Genomic DNA, 19,952 nt, shown 5'->3' on the forward strand with positions numbered 1-19,952 from the left:
CCACATACAGAGGGCCCTGCAGTACTCTCGGTCTGCCACTGGGGGCAGCCTGCACACGTGCTATCAGTCGCCTGCCAGGATGTGGGGAGTGGAGGACAGTCAAGAAGCACAGCATTTTATACTAGCATGCAATCGGTGGGGCCGTGGAGAGGGCAAAGAACCTGCAGCCTTCAAATCTGAGTGTGCACATGTTCCTACAACCATCGCTCAAGATCTGCAAGAGACTACAAACACCATCGCTCAAGACACTGGACCATCACAGGACAGTGGCAGTGGGTCAGAGAAAACGACACCCCCCCCATCTATACTTTGTGGTCTTTGAGAGTTTTCCTTTTCACCTTTTAATTTACTAATTGCCTAATTTTGCTGAGATCAAGCGGATTAAAAGCTCAATTTAGGAGAGGAAGCTCAAAAGACTGTTTCAGTTACTCCATCGGCCCACATGAAAGGCCACTCCAAGACCACAGACAGAACGCGGCCGCACTTCCTGTCCGGAACACGAGATGCGCGCCCACGCAACGGTATTCATTACACCTGTCAGTCAGCGCCACTCCTCTGTGATGTATAATTTAGCGGTTTTAATTATTCCGCTGTCGGTGACAGACATCTTCTTGCCGAGCATTGGAGCCGTGCCTCCAGCACTTCAGTAACAGCTCATTGGCTTTGTTGTCTGATGCATCATTGCCTGTTTTTACAATGTGGCAGACAAGACATGGATTAGCCCTCCAGGCATGGTGCTAACGCGCCGACTCCCCGCCTGCTTCCTCTGCTGCCTGAGCTGGGAGGTTTCATCCGCAGTCCCAACTGGGGACGATAATGGGGGGGGGGGGGGGGGGGAACAGTGGACTGCAGCACCGAGGGGAGGGAGCAGTGGGCATGGGTTTAGTGCTTATGGCTCAGAGCGAAGGCTTTATAGCTTTACTGCTCTCAGTCCAGAGAGTAACGTTCCAAATTGCATTTTAAGGGTTCACGCATCTCTGTTCAGAAAGGAGGAATGATGCCAATCTTTTTTTGGGGGGTGGGGGGGTTACTACTCATAGATCAGAGCAATGCCATCAAATATAAAAAAAACAACTTGTTTATTGCTTTTTGGGTTTTTTTTTTTTTTTGGGGGGGGGTGCTACAGCTCTTTGGTAATGCTACCACATCCATTTTGGTTTTTTTTTTTGGTTTTTTTTTCATTAACACTCCCAGTGAGGAAAGAAGCTTCACCAAGCTTTTTTTTTAAGACTTTTGACTGTTACCTGAGAGTGGAATGTTACAAATTCAATGTTTTCCCTGCCACAGGGAAAGTTCATGTTTTTTCCCACGCTGCAGACCGCACAGACCTATAGGAGCGAAGTCTGCGAAGGCAGGCCGCTGCTGTGGCATTACAACGCGCGCCCTCCTGCCGCCATAACGGAATTCGTCACAGAAGATAACCGCTAGACAGCGGCTGCCTTGTGCGTCGCAGGATGGAGCCGACGCAGCCTGACCTAAACCTGCTGGGACACCGAGGGGAAAGGCCAGTCGTGTCCCAGCCCTACAAAGTCCTGGTTATGGCTGCCTATGATTGACTGTAGGTCCTTCACAGACTGAGCTAATCACAAGCAGGGCTGGGCAATATTATACTTGTTCAATAATTACTGAACCTTTTTTTTGAGCACAATAACGATCATCACCGCCATGTGGTGTAGTGCCTTCCTGTCTTTTTTCTTTAATTATGCCTGATGCTGTAGGAAACATCCCAAACTTCAGAGGTAACGTGAAATGCCCCCGGAATTAAATAAATAAATAAATCGGCACCGATATCGATTAGATGTTGATGGCAGCCAATCAGCAGCAGGGCCTGGGCAGCCTCCACGTGATTGACAAAAACGCATCACATGATCACATGGAAGCAGCACGACTGTGCTGCTGAACGGCTTTTTCCAGAAGCATTTCATGTTGCCTCTGAAGTTCAGATGTTTACTACAGCATCAGGTATAATTTAAATAAATAAAAAAGATGAAAGGGCAATAAACCGCATGGTGGCGATGATAGTTATTCTGCTCAAAAAGAGATACTTATCAAAAGTACATTGTCCAGTTCCTATTCACAAAGCCTCAGCGTTTGTGTAGCAAATGACCACTGGTCAGTGGCAGGGGTACCATTAGCATCCCAGGAAAGAGGCAGGTCCTCCCACAGTTTAACTGCAGCTGAGGCTAATTGGGTATGTGATGAGCACGTCCAGACTTCAAAAGGCACCCTCCAAGGGACAGCAAATTTTACTGCGCCCACCCAACCCCCATATGAGCTGTCCACTAACTGAGCAGCTTTCAGTCACCCCCACCCCTTCACCTCCACTGTTAACTCGTGGCACTGTTTTGAGGTGGTCAATCATATCAATACACACACACACACACACACACACACACACATCCATGCACGCACGTATGCACGCATGCACACACACACAAACACACACAAACACACACACCCATGCAGGCACGCAAGCACGCACACACACACACAGACACACACACACACACTCAGTTTCTGGGGTTTTTTTAATTTTATTTTACCCATGTATGCAAGAAAAGCAATTACCTGCAAACTACTTAAAGCAGCAGTTGGTGAGCATACATATCAGAGTTAAGTATCTAACAGAACAGGTTGGAGGCCACTATGCAAAAACCCCAGAGAACTGCAAAATGATTCGTATTTCTGGAGAAAAAAAAAATCTCCAATTCTCCCAATTTGCAATGGTTTGCCATATTTGTAAGCAGTCCTGTCACTACAATGTCCTCAATCAATTTTGTAAAGACTAACACACACACACTCCAAACGGCATTCTGCCAAACACTGATTCTTTTCACTCTGCGGTCCACCAGCTGAGACACATGATCGTCACACTGGAGGACTACACCACACAGATGGGGCAGGCAGACGACAGGCAGCCAGCTGATCCAATCACAAGGGGCGAGCACAATCATGTCAACTCCCTCCCCGGGTTACAGCAAATTCTGTGCTGCCCTTCACCATCGATAAAAGATCTTGGCAAAAGCATGCAAGCTTTAGCAGGATGTACCACCCAAAGCCCCCTCTCCCTCCAAATTTATACAATATCAAAAAAAAGAAACAGAATGACTCGAACTAGGACTCTACTGTAAAAAGAAAAAAATGCATGACAATAATGTTTGCATGAATGCATATTCATATTCTGAAATAAAATCCAAAAACATACCTCATTGATTCAATTTAATACAACAGTAGCTCACAGTAGAACACATTACTGTCTCTTATTACATCAGTTGTGAAACATGTTTCCATTGCGCAGCCTCCAGAGAACAGCTGCCCGTTCCACTCTGAAGAGTCACGCCGGTCATTCCACACAGAGCCGTTAGGAGCAGCAGCGCAGGGCCGGCTCGCCACGGGGAAACATTCGATACGTTCAGCGCTACGTGAGAACATGGCCGGTGTTTTCCTAACGGGCGTTGGGGCCTCTGCACATGTCTTTCAGACTCCGGTGCCTCCCCCCCCCCCCTCCCCCGTCCCCTCTGCTTTCCAGGACTGGAGCCCTGCCAGGCCGCGCTAGCCTCCCGCTAGGCCTTCACCTCCATTCCTGCAGGACAGACCCAGGGAGAGAAAGCAGATGTTCTCTTCTGCCACAGTGTTCGGGGCACGACGCAATGAATTACGAAACTCCTCTCAGGGCGTCAGGGCGAGCAGGGGAACCCGAGGGACGTGGCCGGGCCTACAGGTGTGGAATTTGCCGAGGGAACCGCAGCCAAGGCCAAGGAGGGTGAACCGAGACAGCTGGACGTGTCACAATCACCCACCCAGGTGCTCAAGCAGCTAAAACCAAAAAAATAGGGGTTAACTTCTCCAAATTCCCCAAATGATAGGGTCCTCATCTCAAAAATGGCTCAGAGGCACAGAGGGAAAGCTGAAAACAGTCAAAAAAACAAAACCACTTTCAGATAGTTCAAGCTAACATCCTGATGAAGACCCATTAAGGGTTAAAACACTGATCATGGTGAGGTGTATTTTAAAATAACCTACTGGTTACTCGGGAGCTGATACTAGCACAGTCTGCAGACTCTATCATCTTTACCCAAGTAGCTTATTCTGTCCGGCCCCTGCATCATGGTCTCTGGATGTGCCTGAATTAGTACATTTTTTGTAGATGTTATGACTGCCATTTTATGGTTATTCAATGTACTAACAATCCAAAAAAAACGTATTCTGAATCACTTTAATCCTGTTTAGTCAGTCAGTGAAATGTGTAAAAAGCAATAAAGGCATGAGAGGCCATGTAGTATCCGGAATATAGTCAGAAAGGATGTTAGTCATAACACCCAGTGGACGGCCTTGAACACGTGTATCCTCTAAATAAAACTCTTTTTTTTAAAAAAAACATTATAAAAAAATAATAAAATAAAAATAAAAAACAAAAAAAGCAAACTGATTTTGATAAACATTTAAATTTCAGCAATGGGAATCACCGTAGCTGCAGACTCTCAATCAATGGTAAAAAGAGTACAAATTTATAAAGGATTACATCATCAGTGCCCAATAAAAGATCCAAAGGACAGTGAACAGAGGAGAAATCACAAAAGAGTGTACCCAATTAAAAATAATTATTATTTCAAAGACATAAAGGTCTGGACATTTTACAAGAATGAAAAAAAACTACATGAGAATACACGTTGAGTTTACTTCACACAATCCTGAAAAGTCTCCGTTAAACTAGATTAAATTAAATCTAAATTAAATTAGGGCTGCTAGCGGGTTGCTGGGTGACTCATCCTGTTCACTCGCAGGGATGGGCCACGCTGCCTGCTACCAAATCCAGACTGCGCCAGGGCTGTCTGTGGCCAGCAGCCCCATAGAGCGATGCACAATTGGGCCTAGCACTGCCCAGGGATAGGAAGGTTGCAGTCGACTGGGGCGGATGCATCCCATCACGCACCGACAGCCCTCGCTGGTCAATCGGGCACCTGCGAGTTCGCCCGTCGAGCGCGAATCGGCTGCCTCCGAATCGCGCCGGCGTGATTCCCAACTCGCGAAGTGCGGCGTGATGAGCAGTGGCTGACTTTGTGTGCTTGAGAGCAGAGAGCAGAGCACGTGCTTGTCTTGCGCTCTCCAAAATTTGATGTTGTGATGAGTGTTGGCGTGCGAGCGTGATTAGGCATTGCGAATTGGAAAAAAAGGAAAAAGCATTTGAAAATAGATTGATAATTCTGAGGCTCATCTAATGCCTGCAAGTATAGAATCCCTGCCAGCTCCATGTGTGACTATGCAGCACTCATATTCAGTTATGGAATTGTCAACAGTGGCAATAAAATCCAACATATTTATACATATCCAATGTATGTGTGAGAATTCAAAGGACATATTTTCTGCGGCTTGTGGGCCCTCTCTGATTGGACAAAGTTCTGTCCCCTACCTGTGTGCCCAAAGACCTGGACAATATCTTGCTTTATACTGCATTGTTCAAGTAATAGGGACCATAGAATTCAAATGAAGCAAAACCGGTAGAAATGGGTTGAGAACTGCGAGAGTCATAGTCACTCAGTCACAGGCTCAGAAAGCTGAATAATCACTTTGGCTCCTGTTTGTTTCAGGTGGGGCTGAAGGACAGAAACAATGCCAAGAAATCATAACCTCGCAAAGAACCTAACTTAGGTCTGGAATTAAAAGGAAGAGATTTGGGGAAAACATATTTCACACTGCGGACACTGGGAACCGTCCCCCCTCTCATGGAGGAATGACGATCCACGCAAAGCCTCAAATTAGACACGGGCGCAGTGACAAGTGAACTACTCGCGAACCGAGGGGGAGAAGGGAGGCTCCCGCCGCTGACCGCCTGTGCGTGCACTCCGCACGGCCAGTACCGCCGTCCGCCCACACCCGCAAGGGGAGAGGCAGGAAACGGGGAGTGTCTGGTAACACCAAAGGGTACAGTGAGCAAAATTGGGCATTAACAGGCACTGCCTCCGGTGTCCCAGGGGAACTGAAGAAGGCGGCACAGCGACAGTGGAGTCTTTGTTGCTGCAGGCAAATTTCTAAAATGCGACATTCAACAATGAGTAGTTTTCACGGTGGGCCAACACGCAAGAACCACAAACCCCCATCTCTACTACATTTGTGGGGAAAATAACAGGATGTATGACTGAAGAGTGTATCCATGTAAATAGTCATAACATACTATATATTTTTATACATGGTTCACTGGTAATCAATGAAGTAATTACCAAAATGAAAGAAAATTACCACACAAAAAAGAAAATGCTGAATTTACAAAAATTTGACCTGGCACAATTTCTTTACCGTCACCGGAAACAATAGGTTTTGCTCTGCCTCACTGGAAAAAAACTGAATTCAAGCCACTGAGCAGGAGAGGAAGAAACGTGGCAACAATGAACAGCTCCCGGTTTGGTTTAATTAGAGAACTACCAGTGAAAGCAGGCAGTACAAACAAATAACTCAAACGTGTTTGTTACATGCATCTAATGCACTGGTTTACATTCAAAAGTTGCATCAAAGCATACTTGGCAGATGATGTATTACCATATTTAAGGGTCTAATTTAATCTGTGCTCCAACAGCAGATACGGGCTAACAAGGGAAAAATTCACAATAGTTCACGCCATCTGAGTTGTTCAAGGGTGCACTAAACCTGGCAGATAAATGTTCATCAAAGTTAGCATGAAGGATAATTGTTCAACTATAATTAGCACATAAGGAAAAAGTCTTCTCTTTGCTCATCTTTTTCAAACAGGAGGAAAGTTGTCCTGGACACAACCGAACAATCCAAATGTCCAGCATGGTCGGGATTTTGAAAACCACCTGACGTTTTTCACACTTTCTGATAAAGACTACAGATAGAGAATAGAAATGCCAAATGAAGAAACAACCAGCAAACTAACTTAGTTCAGATGGATCTCAACTGAAAGGACCTAACTGAAATGATTATGTAAGAAGACCATATCCCAGCATGAGTCATTTAAACCAAATGCACCTGCTTGAGCACAGAAAACAAAGCAATGCAATTCCTGCATGACTGAAAAGTAAACCTTTCAGGGGGCCCGGGCACAATCAGAACATTTTAGAAACTTTATACTGACCTCACTTTATGTGCATATGCATGACCTAAGATTCTCACAATGTACATACTGTCACAGTTTATTCTGAAGGATACAATGCAATGGATGAAGCTCGCACCCTAAATCCCTGTTTTTATTGCCACCAGAGCACAGATTCAAACTGCACTATCATTTCAGATCAAATTGCCAAATTATGTGTGCACCATGACAAACACAAGAACCGTATTGTATTCTCCACCAGATTATCATCACTGGGAAAACAGCACTCAGCCATCAGGACATCCACATCCAGGGATTTGATTTATTTTTTTAAAAGATTGTCCATTTTTGTTTTACTTAATGGAACCTATATGTTCAGGAACATATTGAAGTTCAAATTTTTTTTTTCTGACTAGCTATTATACTTAAAAGCAGATAACCACCACCCCACCACCAGACAGACAGACAGACAGACACCCACACACACATGCAGGGTCAAACACCCACCCGCACACACATCTTCTACCTTTATCTGCTTTCCACTGTGAATTCCGCAGCTAAATATTACGCTACCTGGAATAGCACCATCAGCCGACAGTAAAACCAGATAAATTTGCCAGTCAGTGAGGACATAATCTCTGAACAGTAAGACAATAGCAGATTTAACTTGATAAACCCACAGCCTTTGCACAGATTACTAGTGTTTTAGAGCTGGAGCAAGACATGTTTATGATCTCGATAAATTCCATGACAAACAGGCCACTAAACCCATTTAAATACAGCACAGTCTCATGAGGTTAGGAAGACAAATTAAATTTAGAGTGGGGGGGGTAAAAAGAAAAGAGAGGGAGAAATTATAAACAGCTCATCAAATTAACATTTCTGCTGGGCACTAGTTGGATGGAAATAAAGGAGTATTTCTGAATGTTAAAATAATTATAAACACAAAAAAGAGGCTAAAAATAAGGCCTTTTTAAATGGACTCCTGGTGTGCCGCCATAAAGCAGTAATGTATTCCTGTTTCCGCACGTGGATAAGTCTTAGCACACAGGCTGAACATCTTCACTTATCTCAGCAGCACAGGCACAGGGAGGTAAAACTAAGCCTGATACATTTTCCCCCTATCCTGACCACAGCCAAGGTTGGCTGTCATAACAATTGGTAATGCTAGCCTAATTTGCAATGTATCTGAGCCACACATTAATCTGCCCACAATGTGAGAGAACAATTCAAGAAATCAGGGGATGCTAAGACTTAAAGGAAGGTTAAAATGCATTTTCTTTCCCAAATAAGATGACACCAAATGCATTGGTGGCCCCAATTCAAAGTTTTTTGGGACAGGCAAGCAGTGTCTGCATGCATTTGAACCAGGTCCACTGCACGAGAACACTTTTAAAGACCGAGTGCACAGCCCTATAAATGAAAGTGAACTGCATGCAGGTGGGTGACAATTCAGCCAGAATTTCTGACAGTGCTTGTGCAAATCCATCCACCTCCTTTGACCTATATTTACCAAATAAATTGCCGTTGGTTTTCTCCACCACACAAAAATGAAATGGCCCACTTCAGCGTTAACGGAAAAATGATTTTCCCTTCAGAACCTCTTTTCCCGTTACCTCCCAACTCAATACAGCTAAAGATATACAATTTCTCAACATACACAAGAACAGAAATCAATGGAAGAGAAACTGTGTGGCGTCTTCTAGTTTAGTCGCTGTTTTGTGTGCCACGCTGGAGTGTGCGCAATAAGTTGATTAAATAAAACCTATTAAATATAATTTATATAAATCATTGTCAAGCGACGACGTGTGTATTTGGTGCATATCAACCAAAAATATTCCGCAAAACACCAACAGGTATATCAACCGGCTGGAGACAGGGTAAGCATTGTCTGGCACAGTAGCGCGGTTTGCTGTAGGCTGAAGCATTTGCTTCCACTGCAAGCTAGCGGCATTGTGATATTACGATGATGTAATGCTATTGAAAGGCTAGACCACAGTACACAGACACACATTTAACAAATAAGTCATTAATGGGTGACGGTATATAATAATGCAATTATTTGAAAATGTAAAAACATTAACTGTAAAGTCACTAAAATATATATTTAATAAGTATAAAATCAATTCACTGAATTCTTCGAAATCCTCCCGCCCAAAGACTTAGACTGAAACTGAGCGGCACTATGTTCAGAAATGAAATGCGTGCACCTTGTCTATGGGGTGGGGGAATAGGGAGGAGCGAGCCTGACTGCGGTGTAGGCAACAGCTTGCGATTTCATTGGCTTTCAATGACATCACCAGTGAGGTTCTCGGTAGTGTGAGAGAGTGTTGTTCAGCTTTGAGCGAGATCGAAGGTCCTCAAGTTCAACGACTTTAAAAATACGCGAGTTTTGAAGACTTGAAACGTCAATAGGTTTATGCAGATCATAAAAAATACATGAAACGGGGCGCAAGAAAGATGACCAGGGCTGGCATTGTCCCAAGTCTGCATCTTCCCTTTCACCAATATCAGGGACGCTGTCCAGCTCCAACCTTGCTGAAGAACATTGTCCCACTCAGTCAAATCTCGACAACACAAAAACACTTTCTCGTACGCTAGAAAACTGTTATAGCCTACTTGGGGAATGGCGTGAACGAATAAAAATATATCACAAGTATTACAAATATTTCTCTCATGTTTATGCATTTATGTTCTCAAGCAGTTTGAGCGAAGCCTCGAATACGAATTGTGATACGACGAATGTCGCAATGAAACTCGTTCCCCAACTTTTAAAAGGAAATACAGTTACCTGACAACATCTTTCATCATTAAAAGTTTGGAAAAATAAGTCAAAGTTCCTTAGGCTTAGCACTTCTTCATATTCATTAGTTATATGCAGAGTATCCCCCCCCGTGTCCTTAAATTTTGAAGAATTTGAGTACAGCCTACCTTGCTTTGTTGTGTTTCAGGCTCCATGGCGTTTTCCATCCATTACTGTATATATGTTTTAAGTTCTTTGTTTTTGAAAGTACATATAATCCAGTATTTTGAATTATTCCACAATTGTTGAGAAATAGAATCCAATGTCCATCTGTATCCCAAAACCGTAACTTTCCAAAGAAAAAGTAGCCTACGCCAGTCCCCACAGTCCTTACGAAGGTGCATCTTGCTGCTTCTGAGAGGTAGGCTATATGCAGGACCTGTGAGTGAATTTTTATTTTTAAAGTTCATTAAAAAGAATAAATGAAACATTTTATAAAGTACAAAGAATATATTGAAAGCCGAGTTGGATCGCATAATGTAAGAAATTGATATTTTATCCAGAAACAGGTGCCAAGAATTTTCTAAACTAGAAAACTTTTAAGAATGCAATCAAGGCAACACATTTCTTTACTTTAAGCTACTTTGGCTATGTTCAGGCAGTCTAAACTGAGCTGAAGGGGCAAATATGCAACGGACGCAAACTATTCAAACCAAGATTTTGATGTGCTTAACAAGGCAGAGGCAGAGCGGGATTTATTCGGGTATGTACAATTGTACATAATGGGCATGTACGATTCGTTTCAGTTAAGAGATGAGTTATACACTTTACTACTGTGGAAATTGTGTTGTGGTATTCTTTGCTTAAATCTCCGACATTGCCATTTTATCTTGAACACGATTCCGGTAAACATCCCGGTAATTAATTATTTAAATTACTTTTAAGTTACGCAATTTTTGGAAATCGTTTAAGCCACATTTTATAAACATTTATGCCTGGAAACATTTTCTTAAGTGAACATCAACAATATGTATAGATATACATATATCAAAGACATACACTGTGCGGATAATGCATACATGCATCCGACTATAGGACAAAAGGCAATCAAATACAATGAATTTTGTTGTGTGGGGAAATAAAACTGAAGATTGGAAATAGGATTCTAAATATTTGGTCCAGAAGGGATACACAAATACCTCAGTGTAGAATGCAATCGCATTCAACTCGGCCAAAAGTATCCTATTTATTTAAAGATATTTTACTTAAATGAGAATAAAGTCACTTAGTTGTTGGCATTTTACCCCTTATTTCATGTCATAAATCCTGTTTGCAATGGTCTCTTTACTCCTTATTTATCCTGTTTTAATAAACTGACTCAGGACAAAGACTAAATCGTGCCTTAAGTTCGTGTAACAAAGGAGCGACATAGACTTCATTCTACCTGTTGCTCTCTCGCTGAACTATGAGTTCTCTCCATTTCCATTGTCTTGTTTTAGTTTTTATTGTTTGTCTTCCCCCATATGTTTCAAACATCACAATTTTATGCATTTAAATCAAGCGTCAATAAAATGTAACAATTGAAAGTACACCTGAATTCATAATTAATTCTCCCCAAAATACAAATCTGTCACATTAAATGAGTTACAATCGAGAGCTAAACAGTTTATAAATATATGATTTACAGTAAAATGAGACGTTTGGAAAGGCTGTCCATCTTTAGTCCAAGCGTAAATTAGTCAAATCGTCGTCGTGCGTAATTTTCTACAAACTTCACAAACCAATCAACTTTTGACAGCTGTGTCTGATTACATAGAACAACTCAAATGTAAAACAATAAACATACCGGGCAGATGCAAGTTTCCCCAGTTTCTTCCTGTTGCATCTTGTTTAACATTAATTTTCAAACAGGATAACTGGAATTCTTCATCCACGATTTCCCTTCAAAGCCCTCCGCGGAACAAAGGAACGCTCCTCTCCTCTTTGTGCTCAACTTTGCGAGCTGACGCACCAACTCTGAGCAACTTTTCACTGAAAACAAAACCATTAAATTAGTTTAAGAGCAAACAAGCAAAATATATACGTTACTTATTCTTATTTGTTCTGTTTCGCATGTCCACGAAAACCGTCGGCGTTTCCGAAAAAGTTTATACGTGAATATTTTGGTTGTGTTGTTAGGTCTCTTTGTCTGCACGTGTGAAGGGGGTTCTTGGCCGCGCCTTGTTCATTTCAGTTTCAGTCCCGCCCTCCAAACACAACTAAACAACAACAAAGGGACTAACGAGCGGGCATCTGTAGGTATAAGCAATTGGAGCATTTCGGATAACACCATATTTCGGTTTACTTGTATGATTTTGATTTTTAACGGGTTTGCAGTAGAAATGCGGAATAGTTAAAGCGTTAAGCCTACTTCAGAAACACTTTGTTCTGAAACTGAGGCGCAAATAAAGACTGTTCAAAATCCGGCTGCCTGTTCTTTTTATGAAGTCCAAGTTTGATGCTAGCGTATACCTTTAGGAGATCTAAATCCTTCGCAGTTCCCGGTTCAAGTTCATTACCTTTGCCACACTAGCCCGCATGTGTGTTTTGTTCAACGAATCTTATTTTTGAATTGAATTGAATCAATTCCTGGGGCACTCGAAAAGTTCACAAATTGTTGTTGCTTTATTCGTGGACGCAATGAAATTATAGTGTTGGTCATCAATCCTTTCATAGATAAGAAGGAAATTAAATGACCAGATCGCCAGGCAAGCTATCCGTATGGCATGTGACCAGGACAGTGGGTGCAGGGTTATAAAAAATAAAATAAAATAAAAACCTGCTTGTATTGAACATGTGAGTGTCAAATAGATTTTTTTTAATGAGAGTTGATGGCAAATTATCCAAAGAGTGTAGTTTCAGTTTGGAGTGTATTGTATCCAAATGATTACCTACTAATCTATGTACAATCAGTTATACCATCTTTATTGTAATGGAGGCCAACTCCTGTTTGAGCCCAGAACAGAGTTTCAGGAAAGATACAGGATTTTCTGTCTAGTGTTCTTCATGGTATGTATGCCCCCATTGCGTGTTCCCACTAGTGATTCTGTGTGGACAGGGAGAAGGCTATTTAACTAAACTGACATTGGAGCTTTTGCCAATGTACATGACTTCACATTCTTTCTTTGTATCACTGATATAGATTTGAATTCAGTCAAGCTACAAGGTTCCTTGGTACTCTTCTTTGCCATAAAAGGAGGTGAACCTGCCTTGTATAATATTAGTAGCCTTGGGATAAAACTTAATATGCTGCATAGTTTGGTTGATCAATTGCCATATTATCCCATGTTTTCAGTTGTAGGATTTAAAGGGCACATTATTATGTCTATATAATAATAATAATGAATAGCCTATATAGTGAAATAAGTTTCACAAGGTTGTTATCTGTGAATTCCTTTGAGGACATTGCTGTGGCACCATTAATATTCACCAAAGAGAATTTATCCTAACCTCTCATTCATCAGTCTGATAACACTAACTTTTCATTCCAGGATGGAAATTGTCTGCTTTCACCTTGGTCATCAATATATAACAGTTAATTAAAGCAATCTTAAATTAGTCCCTTTATAAGAAAAATAGGATTTTAAATGGAAGAAAAGTCCAAATGTTCACTTCATATGGAAACAGTTTTAAATCATGTTTCCAAAGCATTGTATAAAAGATGAGTAGCCCTACTGAATTTCCAATAACTTTTTCAATGCTATCAACCATTCATCTCGAGTTTGATTTTTCATTCTTTAAATTGTATTACAATTTAAAATATGTATAAATGGTTTCATCACAGCCATTCCATTTCAGGAAGTGAGTGTGTGTGTGTGTGTGTGTGTGTGGGTGCGGGGGGGCAGGGCACATCCACCTCACCTTTTGAGGCAACAACAAGGGATGTGTGTACATACGTTTTGAGCGACAAACTGATTTCACTCACCCCAATAGAAGTGCCTTGCATGAGTGTCAACCTCCATGCCATAAACACAAACACTTTTGAAACAAGACCTACATAATTGCCTATTCACTGAATATAAAATATCCACACATAAAATCATCCAAATAAACTAATCTGATTGACTATTTGTATTCATTTTAACATTATTCTTTCACATTTTTGTTGGCATGTGTATTTAACTTAATTTTTAATGCTGCTTGCATTAAAACTTACTTGTTCAAAACATACTTGGCTGCCATGATCATTGATTTTTTCATGTTATCTCAAATTGAACTACATATAAATAAAATCTTTTACAGGACTGTAGAAGGCTAATGACTATATTTTGTCCAGCAATGGAAAATGTATTGTATGCTACTTGATTTAACATTGTAATATTAAAATTTCAGTAAAATTTCATGTCTGTTTATCTAACGGCTTCATTTAGAACACTTATTAAGCTGCACCATCTAAATATGGCAGGAGGAGCATGTGACCTGCTGCCTGTAGAAAATATGAACCCTTGGAGTTTCAAACATTTTGGGGAGGGGAGGGGATTACAAGATGGTTTCCACAGCATTTTATTCAACTGCTTGGTGCCAGTATACTTAAACCTTTTGTTTGAAACAATCCATTTCATTCAAGAGACAAACACGTTTGTATGGTGGAGTGTGTGCAAGCCCCCAGCGCAAACTGTTTTCAAGCAGTTCATGAACAGCCCAGTGAGCCCACCAGTTCGCAGACCTCCTCTTGTCTTCAATTGGTCCAGCGAAATATCACATGGTTGGCTGTGTCATGGTTGACCAGCCAGAGTTCAACTTTGTTTTCCCATTCATTTCATCTCTACACTGTCCCGTGGTAGCAGGTCATGTCTGAAAGCGATTGTTCTATCCAATAGATTCACTGCGATAGAAGAATTAAATCCTCTTTCTAGGAGGAAAGTTTGACCTAAATTTTTAGTCAAACTATCTCTTGTACAGAAAGGTAGCTAAATAGAAGATGGGGAAACTGGTAACGCTGGGTAGGTAGCTTGCTACCTAGCATTGCTAGTTTCCCCATCTTCTATAGGTCCATCCCTCTATCCATTATCTATACTTGTTTATCCTGGTTAAGGTCGCGGGGGGTGCTGGAGCCTATCCCAGCATATATTGGATGAGAGGCAAGAATACACCCTAGATAGGTCACCAATAAATCGCAGGGCATGCACACCATTTATTCACCTTTCACACACTCATACCTATGGGCAACTTAGAGTCTCCAATTAGCCTACTTGCATGTCTTTGAACTGTGGGAGGAAACCAGAATACCCGGAGGAAATCCACACAGACAAATGCAAACTCCACACAGACAGGCCCAGGCCGAGTTTATCTTTTATAGGTAGTATATCTTTTATTTGGCTATCATTATGTCCATCTAATATGTTAGTTTGGTTAAAAATTGGATCAAACTTTACTCAATTTAATTCTTATATCATGGCAAACCAGTCGGATACACCGCTCTCTAAAATCTCCTGTATCCCATCTATACACGACCGTGGTAGCACTGTTGAGATTGTGACTGGAATTCCGTACTTTTGAGATGAATACTTTTGAACTTTTGCAAAGATATCATCATCTTTATTATGGATCAGAGATTTTAAAAACGAGATGCGCTCAAATTCTTGGAATGAAATTTTCTTTAATTTGTGTGTCAATGACCCTGAGTTGTTCAAAGCAACTTGGAAAAATCTGAAATTTGTACACACCCCAGTGACATGGAGTGACATAAAATGAAGAACATGGAGTTTGTATTGAGTATACTGACAATGGTGTTCTCTGACATGTCCGGCAGTGGTTCTTTTTCTAAACGTTTGGAGTATACTGCCTATTTTAATCTATTTTAAGAGCCCCCAAACCGCCCAAATCCCCCCTCACCCCCCACCACCCTCGCAACCCCACCCCCCATGCAATAGGACTACAGCAATAGGACCACAACAATGAATGTCCATTCATAGTTGTAATCATATTGCTGTAGTCCTATTGCCTCAAATGGTCCTATTCCATTTTGTTTTCACTCTGTAATTTATCAGCTCAGCTGCACAGTTACGGCTCCAGAAGACTACACAACTCACACAGACATGTTGCAGTTGACCTACTGACCAGAGGAGTCACCATCCCTTCCTTCTACGTGATGCTATGGCTAGAAATGTCTTTCCCACAAGACCCTTCATCAGCAGTGGCATGGTCAGCATTTCATGAAAAACACCTCACTAGACCTGTCTGAATACAGTAACTATACATGTTTAGTGTAACAGTAGCATTCATGATGTTATAGTTCTTGTTTCTTTTCGTTTTTTTTTTTCTTAAAAACTTGTTCTCTTTGATTAAAATTTCAGTACCCATTTAAACAAGGCAATTTGTACAGGTTTATGGCCAACAATTAATAAAAGCAATTTCAAGGGAAAATCGTTTTTTTTCCCCTTGAAGAAAAAGGATCTCACAACAGAATGGTGTACAATCATGTACAGTGAGGTCCATAATTTTTGGGTGAAAGATTTGACTTGATTTGATTTGACTCTGGACTCCACAATTTTAGATTTGTAATCAAACAGGTCGCAGTTGGTTAAAGTGCACATTCTCAGCTTTTATTGTCTATGCACTTTGGTTTCACCCTGTAGAAATGACAACTTTTTATACATAGCCACCCCCACCCCTCCATTTTGGGGCTCTATAACATTTGGGGGAATGTTAATGTTGTGTAAATGAACATCATGTAATGTTTAGTACTTTGCTGCTTATCCTTTCCTACCAATGATTGCTTGAAGACTCTACCAATAGACATCTCCAGGTGCTAGGTATCTTATCAGGTGATGCTCTGCCAGGCCTGTATTGCAGCCATCTTCAGCTCCTGATTGTTTCGGGGAAAATTGCCTTAAGTTTTCTCTTCAGCATATGTCTCTTCAGCATGTTCAATGGGATTCAGTTTGGGTGGCTGACTTGGCCAATCAAGAATATTCCAATATTCTGGCTTTGAAAAACTATTTGGTGCTTTAGTAGTATGTTTGGAATCCTTGTCTTGCTGTAGGATGAAATGCCATCCAATGAGTTTGGAGGCATTTGCTTGAACCATTGCTTACCGTGGCATTATATTTGGAAAGAGTCTCTGCTGTTTTTTTTTTTAATGTAAATTCTAAAAATGTGAAAAAAGGGCAATAGCTAAGCCCCTTAAGCAAAGATATTTCAGTTTGTCAACTGAGACTAAGGTTATGGTGTCATAGCAGATAATACTTAACAGACACTGCAAAATGGAGGAGTAATGGCAGCATAATGATTCTGTTATGCTGTTGACCTGTGTAAGCTCTCCATATCGCAGTACACTGAATTATTATATCATTATCGATAGGTGAACAGCAGTTACATTTTTCATAAAAGGCAATGGTGACATGGTATTATTATGACAATATTTCAATTTTAAACTTGAAGGTTAAATATAGTGTAATCGGTTGTCTAGCTTGCAAAACGTTCATTTGAAAACATTCACAAATACACCATTCCTAAGTCTAAATGTTTTTATTTTTATGAAAGTTATCAGTGATCATACAGTGCTCTTTCTTAATGTATTCAATACCACTTTGTAAATAATGTTACATTAAACTGCTGTTAAGATGTTTATGAATCTTAGAACAAATCTGTAGGATGACTGTTTACATAAAAGGACATACCCTCACATAGTGTGGAATCAAACACTGCCCATGCCAGTGCCATCTCTGCCCAGAAGCCCTGAAGTACGCTGTTTGCTTGGTTTAGACACCCAGGGAGAAAGGGCTTTGGCCTGGTGGGTTGGGCATCGGGAGTTCGTGTAAAGGATAGTCCTCCAACACAGTGACACAGCTCAGCTACAGCCTGTGGAGTGAAAGGTTATGACTGGGAGCACAGTTCAGAGGACATGCTAGTCGGCACTCTTCTGAGCAGACAAGAGCCCACAAATACGATTGGTCATTCCTATTTGGCAAGAACAGCCACAGATGTCTCATGACTAAAAACAACTAACCTTTCTCTATGCCTATTGAATGACAGTGTGGCTAACATATTAGAATGAGTTGAATAAACATGACGAAATATTCAACAACTGATCAGACTGAGTAATGAAAGTCGAATTACATGTAATATATGATGGTTGCTATGTAGAAATATAAGCTATGGCCTGACACAAATTATTCCCAAACCCAATCAGAGCAGACTTGGCTAGCTGGGAGTCTCATGGGGCCATGTATAATTAGCTATAGCACAGGGAGAGAGGGTGTTACACGTACCCCACGACCCTCATAATATTACTCAATTGAGTCTCCTTTGACCAGTTGGGCACATGCAATCTGCCTGAGCCAGCCGTGCAGGTCCCCCAGTATAGCAGCAATGAGAGCTGACAGATTTCGGAAATAAAAATAGTATTCGGCTGGTTGACTGTATTTTGGAGAACACATGCGGTATTGTGTGGCCCTCCCAAACTACAGGACGATGTTGTAGTGATGGTTTGTGCTACAGCTGTGATCACTCACTTGAAACAGGAGTAAATAAGGAGAGAAAAAAATAACATATTACCTTTCAGACACTGTAAATGGAGAGTGTGTGTCTCATTTCACAACATACCTGGTAATAGTGCATTTCAAATCCACAGCACTAATGTGTTTGGACACGTTAATGTGTTTGGTGTTGTTACATACAAATGCCTCAGAGCAACTGTATCTGATCATTCATTTACAATGTGTCCAGAACTAAAAGAGGCACCAATTCCATGGTTTGGTCAATCTTGTATAAACTGCCATATAATGTTCCACACAAGAACTTCTTAGATCAATCAGAATTCACTCTACTACTCCTCCATCGCTCAATAAACATTACTCAGTTAAATAACTTGTTAAAAGCTACTGTCCTGAAAGAAAAAAAATTATCACAAAAGTACATGTCATAAAAACCCAAAGAATTATCTCAGATAAATAATAAGAATAATTGCAGAACAATATAACATGCAGCATTGTAATGCAGTGGTTGGGTATCAACCAACCGGGAGGCTGCAAGGGTCCGAAGGTTTGGAACTTAGGTAAATTCTACTCCCTCATAGGAATCTCTGGCCTGTTCATGGTCACACCACTGTCTTTGGATCAGAAAGGAGAACAGGATAAACAGTGCCCCTGTTGGCAGTTCGTGTCCACTAATATACCACTTACAGTTTTAATGCAATTGAGTTCAACAGAAGCATATATAATCACGTATGCAAATATGAGCATGTTTATTTATTGTGGGTGGGGGTTGGGGGGTGGAAGGGTTGGCTGGGATGCAGAGTTGGTAAGATTGAGCCACATTGTATTATTTTATTATATATAATGTTTAGTACATTAAACTATATAATTAAAATGTTCAAAAATGGTGTTGAATTCTTCCAGAATTCTCTTTACATAATCAATGGAGGTGGCCAATTGAGTGCACACCAGGTGAAGGCAGATTATGTTGACAAGTACACTGGGGTGTAAGCCTATTTACAGTCCTTATTTACTTTGCTTTCATCACCTGCCAGCAGATGCTGTGTCAATATTCGATACTGGCTACTACTTAGGGTTGTGACCCTGATTATTTAGAATCAGCACTGTTCTTTGACTAAACTTCTATGTATGAGTACTAAACACTCATGTAAGGTGCCCTAGATAAGAGAATTTACTAGATACCTAAATGTAAACATATTCACCCAACATCTTTGTAAAATGTTTATTGCAGTGTAGTTCTGTGTCTGGGGCCGTCATACACCAAACACACAACGCGCGCACACACACACACACTGAGAATTAACTTGTTCAAAAGGAGGTAATTACTTTCTATGGCCGTCCTTCAGTTCTACTATCCGTTGGGACTCAGCCGGGCTTCTTCTCCCAGCTCCCTGTCTGACACCCCTCCCCCATAGCAGCGAGCTGTCTGGAGACTCCCGCTGAGTTCCAACAGAGGCGCTGCAATTGCTTCAAAATCAGCTGAGACGAAGAGAATACAAATGATTGTAAACGAAACGTGCTAAGGAACCATTTAATTAGAGTTATACACAAGCTCTTTGGTTAAACGATTGTGTTTCTCTTATGAGACATGCAAACGCGTTCACTCGCATTAAAAACTGGCCGGAAATGCGAACCAGTGGCTGCGTTTAACCTCTCTGTTCCTGTAGGCGCGTCTGTGTGCTGG

The 19,952-nt window shown here is 41.2% G+C and overlaps 1 long non-coding RNA gene across 1 annotated transcript; it reads right to left on the bottom strand.

The window, feature by feature from the left end:
* Positions 1-3,202: 3,202 nt before the first annotated feature.
* On the bottom strand, positions 3,203-12,047 carry LOC135256183 (uncharacterized). Its single transcript, XR_010330405.1, has 3 exons — positions 11,638-12,047; positions 9,980-10,230; positions 3,203-3,816 (listed from the first exon to the last, which is right to left on the bottom strand). It is a non-coding gene; the product is annotated as an uncharacterized LOC135256183 (long non-coding RNA).
* Positions 12,048-19,952: the final 7,905 nt, after the last annotated feature.

Source organism: Anguilla rostrata, chromosome 1 (genome assembly GCF_018555375.3).
Source record: "Anguilla rostrata isolate EN2019 chromosome 1, ASM1855537v3, whole genome shotgun sequence".
Classification (NCBI taxonomy): Eukaryota; Metazoa; Chordata; class Actinopteri; order Anguilliformes; family Anguillidae; genus Anguilla; species Anguilla rostrata.